The sequence below is a fragment of the Takifugu flavidus genome, chromosome 8 (genome assembly GCF_003711565.1).
Source record: "Takifugu flavidus isolate HTHZ2018 chromosome 8, ASM371156v2, whole genome shotgun sequence".
Lineage (NCBI taxonomy): Eukaryota > Metazoa > Chordata > Actinopteri > Tetraodontiformes > Tetraodontidae > Takifugu > Takifugu flavidus.
Genome location: NC_079527.1, coordinates 6,738,904 through 6,748,281, shown reverse-complemented (window position 1 = coordinate 6,748,281; position 9,378 = coordinate 6,738,904). Strand labels below are relative to the sequence as shown.

Sequence of the window (9,378 nt, the reverse complement as noted above, 5' to 3'; positions counted from 1 at the left end):
CTTTACCCAGAGCAGTTGGTGGTTCTCCCATGTTAATAATGCCAGTGATGGCCAACTGTCCATCCTTTAATCCCGCTCCTCTCGGCCCCACTTCCACTTTGTGACACTAATTGGGAATAAGTGGTGGTTACTCCCACTCTTCCCTGTTTTCCAATCTCCAATTAAATGTCCCATTTTCTCACAAACATCAGGCTCATCCCGACAACCAGCATCTGAACTCCCGAGTGCAGCTGATAATTGTTGGAAACTCCTATTAGGCTGGCCAATTTAGTGAACCCCAGCTGGGATCTAAGAGTCGAATCAGCACTTCCTGTCTCACAGGGGTCAAAACGGCGGTGGAGCCGCAGGAAGCACGGGGAAAAATGGCTAAACGAGGCGAGATCCAAGCAAGTTGGCAAAGTGTAGCGCCTCAGCTGTGAGACTTTCCCAACATGTGTAAAGCCACCAAAAGTAAGCAGTCTTGGAGATGTGTTTCAGAACATTTCTGGCAGAAACGAGAGGTTACAAATGTCACAACTCCAATGAAAGTTAATATAGAAAATATGGATAGAACACAATCGCCATCGGTGCACTCCTCTGTGAGACGTGTTTGGCATTTTTACACCTTTAACATTCAGCCATTGACAGCAAACCTAAAGGAGTTTATTCACCCCCAGCTCTTCCACAATAAAAGGAATATTTTCAGCACTAAAAAAGAGAAAATCAAACGTTGCTATGGAAACTGTGAATATCAGCCCTGTGTTTCGCAGGCCTGATAGCTCAAATAGGATTCTGGAGCTACGTCTTATCGCTTTCCATGCTTATTAAAACTTTCTGGTAGTTTTGCACCTGATCTCCGTTCTCCTCATTGCCACACAACATTCTTACCCTTTGGTTTCTTCCCAACTGAGACATCCATGAGACACAGACGGCACCGTTTCCAGCGAAATGTCTTCTTTGTCAAATGTAAACAATCTCATTTTGCCTTGAATCAAGTACTTTGATTTGCTTTCCTTTATTAATTGTCCTGAAATAATAATAAAGACCTCAATGTTGTCCTTCAGCCTTTTCATCTTATTTACAGAATTGTGAACATGTGTGAGTCAAATTTACACTAAAGAATGTTTTCTAAGTTGAATAATGCACTTTTGAATGCATTTCTGCCTGTGGCTGTTTTTGTTGTTTCATCTACTTATTTTATTTGCAGGCTTGCCAACTTGTGTACAGTTAATATGAGTTAATATAAAGGACGCCACTGTGAACAGCTGGACACGATGGTACTGAAGGACGTGCACAAGATCAGGATCAAACATACGAATGGCCCGTTTCCCCATGCAGTGAGTCTCACTGATGCTTGTTAATAAGGATCTATACGTGCTACAGCTTGTTCTACAATCATCAGGCTAAAATAAGAGTGGAAACAGTTTAAGACTTGTCTGTCAGTTCCCGAGGTGAAAATCGTTTTACTTGTGGGCGTGACGATCTACGCTTATCCCACACATACAAGCGATGCAACGTCGACCCTTCCGATGCATCGACACAGCAGCAACGCTTCCTCTTCTTTTCATTCCTTTGCAGTGTAACAGTTTAACTCTGTGACACTGTCAGGGCAGATAAGCTCCAGCAGCTCCAGCAGCTCCAGCAGCTCCAGCAGCTCCAGCAGCTCAGCAGCTCCAGCAGCTCCAGCAGCTCCAGCAGCTACAGCAGCTCCAGCAGCTCCAGCAGCTCCAGCAGCTCCAGCAGCTTCAGCAGCTACAGCAGCTCCAGCAGCACCAGCAGCTCCAGCAGCTCCAGCAGCTCAAGCAGCTCCAGCAGCTCAGCAGCTCCAGCAGCTCCAGCAGCTTCAGCAGCTCCAGCAGCTTCAGCAGCTACAGCAGCTCCAGCAGCTCCAGCAGCTCAGCAGCTCCAGCAGCTCCAGCAGCTCCAGCAGCTCCAGCAGCTCCAGCAGCTCCAGCAGCTCCAGCAGCTCCAGCAGCTCCAGCAGCTCCAGCGGCGGGGGCCGAACCTGAGCAACAAATGGCCAAATCAGATCAGGCGTTACAAGATCTGTCACGTAGGCATTTTTCTTCTCCTGAAATCAAATCAAATTAGCAAACTGACGTGAATGTGATTTAAAGTTTTAATTTAGCTGCTCAGTCCCACTTCAGGCGCTTTCATGATAAGATAGCGGTATCTCATCTTGCCACCGGGCAGGATAACCTCGAGTTAATTAGCTGCAGGATTATCAGACACCATTTTACAGATACGTCGATTTTACAACAAAGCAAACTGTGACAATCAGGTGAGTCGCGCACGCCGTTGCGAGGCTAACCACAGTCTGCCGCAATAGAATGGTATCGGCGGATCTGATCGACAGTGCGAGTCTCTCTTGGATGATCCATGAATCACCGGGTTTTCGTCGGGCCTCTGACCCTGTTTATCGAACCTTCGCCCGAGTAGCCCGACCCCCGAGTCCCAGACAAAGCCACGCTGTTCATCAGCGTTCACCTCGGTTTGCCCCAGAGGAGATCGCATCTCCCCCCGGCTATTATGTTTCCGGCTGCCTCCTGCTTGAAACGCGATCGCTGCGAAGATGATCTGTGAAATTCGCTCCTCGTGAATCCTCAGCCATGCAAAATTCATAGAGAAGACAAGTCGTGACCTACGGCGGCACATTTTAGACCAAGACACCATCGCAAAGATGTTTATCTGACGCGTTGTTTCAGCATTTGCTCCATTTTCTGCAGCAAAATCAGAATGCAAATGTGATTTTTGCAGAAATACTAGCGTTTTTTAAATTTCTTTTAATAAAAAGGCCCAACTGGCACGCTAAGATGCCTCCATCGCCTTCTCAATGCAAGTCACTTTGGACATGTGCTTTTCTTAGAAGCAAGGTCAGACCCACTTCCAGAGATGCCGTCTCTTCTTTATATGCGTTGGTATTTTTGTCAGGTCTTTGAGAGCGGATGACTAACGACACAGAAGGATCGACAAGCCGCAGCCTCAAGCGGCAAGAGTGATATGATTTATCCCTGTGATTAACCTGTGCCATTTCCCTCAACACTTATTCAAATTCAAGTCTGAATCCATCTCTTGTCTGGGGCCACTTTCCCCATCACTCTGCCTTTGTATTCTCCCAGGTCTATTTTACAGGATAAAGATTTGCTGCTTATACAAAGGAGTCATTTAGACGGCACCCTGGAAGTGTGAAAACAGGACAAATACGAGTCTCATATGAGGATGTGTTTCGATGAAGACAGACAGCGGGAGGTGTTAAAGACACCAAAAATACACAACAAATACGTTTGGTCAAAGTTTGCACCTTGGCACGAGCACGAGTAGAACAGGCAGGTGTTGGACAGCTACACAGCAGGTCAAGGTTTCGTGTTCCACCTGGAACTGTCACTTTCAGGTGGATTTCACTCCGGATCTCCCGCTTTTTCCTGTAGCGCAGCATCGACAAGAAACCGTGGTCATCCATTGCCGTTTCAAGTGTGCAGCGTTGATATTCAAGAATCTGGGACTCTGTGGTATTTTAGGGATGATAAGTGTTCCTTCATGATTCATGTTCATCAAAGTGATCACTCCAATACAATTATCACAATTATCACCTCCAGGTGCTCCAAGACCCCCCAATGTTACTACAGGTTGTGCTAGCCTACAAAAGCACTTTGTACGATAGTATGATGACACTAAAAAGCTGCTTCTGCTACTATTACAGCCTCAACAAGAGACGCGAGCTGAAAGTGGCTGACCGGCGGGTCGACGTCCTCTGTGGCGTGTTTTTTCTTCTTCACTGCTGTTGTTTAGAGAGCCTGAAAACACACGTTAGCCTGTGTGACACGGTGCTGTTTCTCCCTCGTGATGTATAAATACAGGCTCAAATATGCACATCAGCGCCTTTATCGGTCAACATGAAAGTGTCAGAGAGAACCACAGATTACACGCCGCACAGCGAGCACAGGTGAGAAGATTGCTGCAGTATATTTATATATTTCCCTCCGTCTGAGCCCGTCACTGCCTGGATAGCGTTATATGTATATATGGGGCCGGAGCCGCTGACAGGATGCTGTTTTGGTGAGACGAGCGAAAAGAATCATAAATCCTGTCGTGGAAGCAGAGGTGATATAGAGTTGTGTTATACCGTCGGCTTTAACGGCTCCATTCCTCATCCGGCTCTTGGCATCTGTGGCATCTTCTTGCGACTGTGGCAGCCAGTGAAATCTGCTGCAAGTCCGTCTCCAACAGCAGCAATCCGCTGCCCCTGAAAGATCTTGGAGGGACTTTAGTTCTGGAGCCTCTTATTTTAGTTCTCTCTTTTTCTTTTAACCTTAATTTTTATTTATCCATCATGGCTGACTCCTCCCCCCCCCCTGCTGTATGTAGATATTTTTAACGGATTACTAATTAGACCTACTTAGAAGTCCACTGGGTGCCATGTTCAGAAATGACCTCCCGATTCTGACTTTCATGTACGGATTTGGAAAAAAACAAAATTGCGCAAAATCACCCTCGCCTTTCAAAACTCACAATACGGCAACAAAGTTAAGACGTTCTTGACACACTTTTGCCTTTTCTGTCTAAAAACCCCTCTCAGAAGTGCCTTTTTGAGTCCATAGGCAGCGTAAAGCAGGCTGGCTCTCACCAGCGTCAGTCTAGAAGTGGAGTAATTGCTCTGCTCTTTCTTCACTCAAGAGCACCTGAGGACACAGCTGGACACCTGAGACAGAGTCCTCTGGGAGAAAGTTCACTGCTGGAGAGGCTGAATGATGAGATGCAGGCCACAGCAGGGGGGGCTCCTCCACAACCATGTGTGCATATCTAAAGAGGCGACTGTATCTCCTGCACCAGCCTGCAGACCACAGTGAGAGCGAAACTCCTAGAAGTTCTGTTGTCATCTCTTTTTAATGCCTTTGTTTATCAAAGATGCATGTGGTCTGAGGTAATTATCCCTTGCCTTCCTCTAAAAACATTTGATATGAACAGAATTTCGTTTGTCTGCGTTACTGAAAAGAAGCAGTGAGTGCACCAGCAAGCGCTAATGATGACCTGCGACGTTGAAGCGAAACATGTTGGCGTCCTGGGTGTTCAGCGTTCTGGACGGGGATTTGACAGGCAGCGCCAGATTGCCGAGGTAGCTAATTGACTTGCAGCAGCTAATTAATTCAGAGGTTGCAAGGTTGTGATAATGGTGTAATGAGAGTCGGAAGCATCAGCACCAGTTGATACGAGCTCTGCTAACCAGGAGGAGAAAGTGTTTGACAGCGTTCCTGTGGGAAATGGATGTCCCTGCTGTAAAAACAGGCATGTGATGGCACAACAGCCATGTGGAGCCGGAATGTTCTCTTTATCAAAGCCATCTCATTCCTTACTCAAGGGGTGACGACGGCATTTGGGGGAGAGGAGGTTTCACCTTCCACCTCCCAAATTTTGTGCTGTCCTAGGATTTGAATGGGCAACCTCCTGATAACCACTTAAAAATATCCTAACAGCAACAACAGCTTAATAATAGTTAGAAAAATCAGAATAATTGGTATTATTATAAGCAAATGCCTTGACAGAGTTGGATGACTGTCACGCTGTCTTGACTCTAGACATGTAGGAGGTGGACGTGGCTCTCACTTTGGTATACTAATAACAGCCCCTTAGAGCCCATGCTATTATTACTAACCTTTTCCTTTTTTATTTCAAATCATCTGTCCATCCATCCTGAGCAACAGCTACAAATATGCACATCAGGGCTGGAGGCTTTAAACTGAATTCCACTGAGGGTGAATGAATGTGTGTGTGTGTTTGCCTGTTGTGATGACCCATACACCCGTTCAGTGTGTAGTTCTGCCCCTCGACACAGTGAATCTAACCATAGAAAAGAGTATCTTTGACCAAAAATGTGCAGATTTTATTATCCAGTAGTTTCTCTGCAGAACTCCAGCAGCCATGGTTTAATGTTCTTCACAATTTTTGACACAACCGGTGGTCTCAATAATCCATTGAAAATGGCTAAAACGTGGTCTGATACACAGGTTTATGCATTTTCATGCCACAAAGTTGCTTTTTATTTTAGCATTTCAGAAAGAAGAGCTCCATTCACCCCCCGACAGCCATGAATATCTCTGTATCTGCCTTCCAGTCAAAGAAAGATGATTATCTTCTATCTCTAGCACATACAATCAGTTCTTTTCAGGTCACATTGTATTGAGGTCAACAATAAACAATGACACATAATTAGTATTTCTTCTAACAGACCGCTGAAACTTGTCAGCAAGGCCAAGCTAATTGGCAACGAAAACCAGGACCTGTTGAGTCGAGAGGACCCTTCGGGGTGCTACAACGTTAGGTTGTTCATGAATTTAAGGATGCTAAATTAACCAGATAAGTCCTGAATGAGAATTAAGGACCATTATAGACACAATGCTTCACAAACGTAAATAAGCGAGGCTTCAAAATCTAGAGCGGCTTCTCGGTTCTGACGTACTTTCTGGAGCTTGAACACATTTTCTAATTACAGCCGGCCCCTCTCAGCGGACAGGAAAATGTCTTTGACATTTAAAAAAGAGGGACGTCAGACAATTAGGGCTGGATGTCGCCATCCTCCACACCCGCGATGGGAGTGGAAGCTGAGTGGAAAAGATCCTTGTGCGTTTTAGATCTTTGCATTGCCTGCTAATATTTAATTTCAATTTTTCTTTTCTTTCTTAAATCAGACTCAAATTAAATTATGGAACTTGAAAAAATTGGAACTTTTTTTCTTAAAAAAAGCAAAACTCAAAAAAAGTTTTAGCAACGCTTCCAGCTGGTGCGTCTGTTCTGGCCATGGCTACCAAAGCAACTCTGTCCCTTACAAAGTAAAAAATATACAAAAATAATCATTATTCAGCATAAGCCCTTTGCCCAAATCAGCAGGAAAACTGTCTACGGGGGTCTGTGGACACAAACACACACAAAAAAGAGCCTATCTATCATCTTGAGTCGGTTTCAGAAAAAGCAGCCGAGCGCTGCCTCGTCCTCTTCAGCGGCTGCATAAATAGCTGCAGAGATGGCCGACTGATAATTACTCTTATCTCCCAACGGCTCCTGTTACAGGGAAACAAATAAGCGGAGGGGGGAGCTGGAGCTGGCAGGCAGAGGTCAGCGCGAGGACTTCTACATTTCATCCGGAGCACGCTGAGAGATGGAGGTGCCACCGAATGACAGTCTGCGACCCCTAGGTGAGATCTGAAAGGGATGATAAAGGCACCTGACGGGGAGAAAATTGGCAGATAATTACAAAGGCTGGAGGGGAACATTTTGTCTCACCCCGTACCTTTGTCTACGTCCTCAGCTCACGCCCACACACACCAGCGTACGCCGTGCATCAACGGAGCGAGCAAAGTGCAACATCAACAGGTCGTCCCTGAAATTACCTGTTTTTTGGTCGGGAGACTGAAATTCGACATTCAGCCAGACAGACTGAAAGCACCTCCAGATTATCGGTAATATATATGTATTAGCCTGCACTTACAAAAATGGCTCTCTATATATGATAAAGGAGCCTCTTACTGTCATGTTTTGCCACCCTTCTTTGCTGCTCAATAGGTTTCCTCGTGCAACCTTGGCGCAGGCACAACAGGAAAGCTGAGGAAAGGGTTGGCAAATGTACTGGGTGAGCGACCATTAAGTAAAAAAACACATTTAAGATGCTATCTTTTCTTCCTCACCCTCGTTTTTCACCTGATATTGTGCTGAAACGATAAAGAGGTGTGCGGGTGCTGTTTCCCCTACACTGGGTTCTGGTACCTCCAGGACCTTTTCATCTTTCTGCCATCAGTGGATACAGAGATTTGTGGTCCAAAATAGTTTTAAAACTAAAAGTGACACGTTAGTTTGCGGGGCTAGTGTCGATACAAAGGGGTGTGGCCGAGCAGCCTCGTTGTTAGAGGGCCGTCCAGTCAGAGCAGAGGTGTAGGCTCGAAGCAGGAAACGAGGTATTAAAAAAGCAAACAAATAGAAACTTGATAAATTCCCACTTTCAACAGGTGGGTGGACGACCAAAGTAGCAGAAAGCGATGAAGCTGAAAGGGCACTTTTACAACTGTGCACACGATAGCATGTGTATCTTTATGTTGACCCCTGTGAGTCAAACATCGTTTACACCTATTTTTCTACACTTTGGTTTCGCAGAACGTTTGATTCTGAACAAATGCATCACTTTTTACATGATAATTATTATTAATAAACATCCCCATGTCTGTTTCTAATTGACTGATCTCTCTGGTGCGTCAATTTGCATTTAGACTGGTTTGATTCGGTTCTTGAGTGGTCGCCCATGACAACGCATAACATCAGTGACCCTGTCACACCCAACACTGACACATGTTTGCGACACCTGTGTCTTTAATCCAATAGTCAAATGCTTCTTTCTAATTTCCCCTAATGCTGGGGTTTTGTCCCATCTTTCTCCCATCAGCCACTGGTCCGCCTCTTAATCACGTCTTGCGTCAGCGAGTGGTGATGGGATCAGAGGACTGAACTGCGATTGAACTGGGGGGGGGGGGGCAGCGCCGGATCAGCCAGGGCAGCCGAATCAAATCATGTCTGAAGAAAACCGTAAATGTGCGTGTGAAGGAAAGAGAAAGAGATTAAAGATGAGCCTTCTAAAAGGATATGCTTGACTCTTGGTGGTGCTATTCCTTCTCTGTATGCTTTGAAAGATTTCTTTTTTCCCAGCCGCCCTCACCGAATCAACTTGACAGAAGCAAGGTGGGCGCAGATATATCACACTCCGCTTCAGATATGACATAACGCTCGCTTGGGAATGTGAGAGAGAGAAATAAAAAAGGAGAAATAAACTCGCAGGAGGCATTGTTAGAGTGACTCCTGCGTAGCTGAGCGGACAAGACGTGATCTGTGGGCGCCCGAGTTGCAGACCTTAAATCAGTGTTGGATCCTCTCAGGAGCGCGTCGGGCATCAGATTTATCGGTTTTCGTGAGCTTGTTGTTCTGTCTGCTGTTTTACAGACTGAACATATAACTTCCACCCGGGTGGATGATTGAAGATCGCTGTCACGCTGACGCTATGTGGTCAAGGGCAACGTCGAGGAACCTCACACAGGATTGGCCACCATAAAAAAGGCCACTAATGTAGAATAATAAATGGATCATCTATCATTAAAACCCATCTTGATGTTGTCGAGTATTTGCTATAAGCTTATCTGACTTGCAGGCTTATATTGAGTGGGAATATATGACAGTGTAAATACATTTATTTTCCATGCACTGGCATCCTGAATACTTCTGAAGGAATCCAGAGCTCTTGGAATGCTGCTTCTGGAGAACCAGGAGCAATGTGCCACTATTCAGTAACCTTCCAAAGTTATTTAAAAGCATTGACTCTAGTCTGGGTGTTCATGAAGACTTTTCTGCTTTTAATAATTCACCCCC

The 9,378-nt window shown here is 45.6% G+C and overlaps 1 long non-coding RNA gene across 1 annotated transcript; it reads left to right on the top strand.

Moving 5' to 3' along the window:
• Positions 1–5,529: 5,529 nt before the first annotated feature.
• LOC130530095 (uncharacterized) lies at positions 5,530–9,115 on the top strand. The gene is made up of 2 exons (XR_008951736.1): positions 5,530–7,430; positions 7,534–9,115. It is a non-coding gene; the product is annotated as an uncharacterized LOC130530095 (long non-coding RNA).
• The last annotated feature ends 263 nt before the right edge of the window (positions 9,116–9,378 follow it).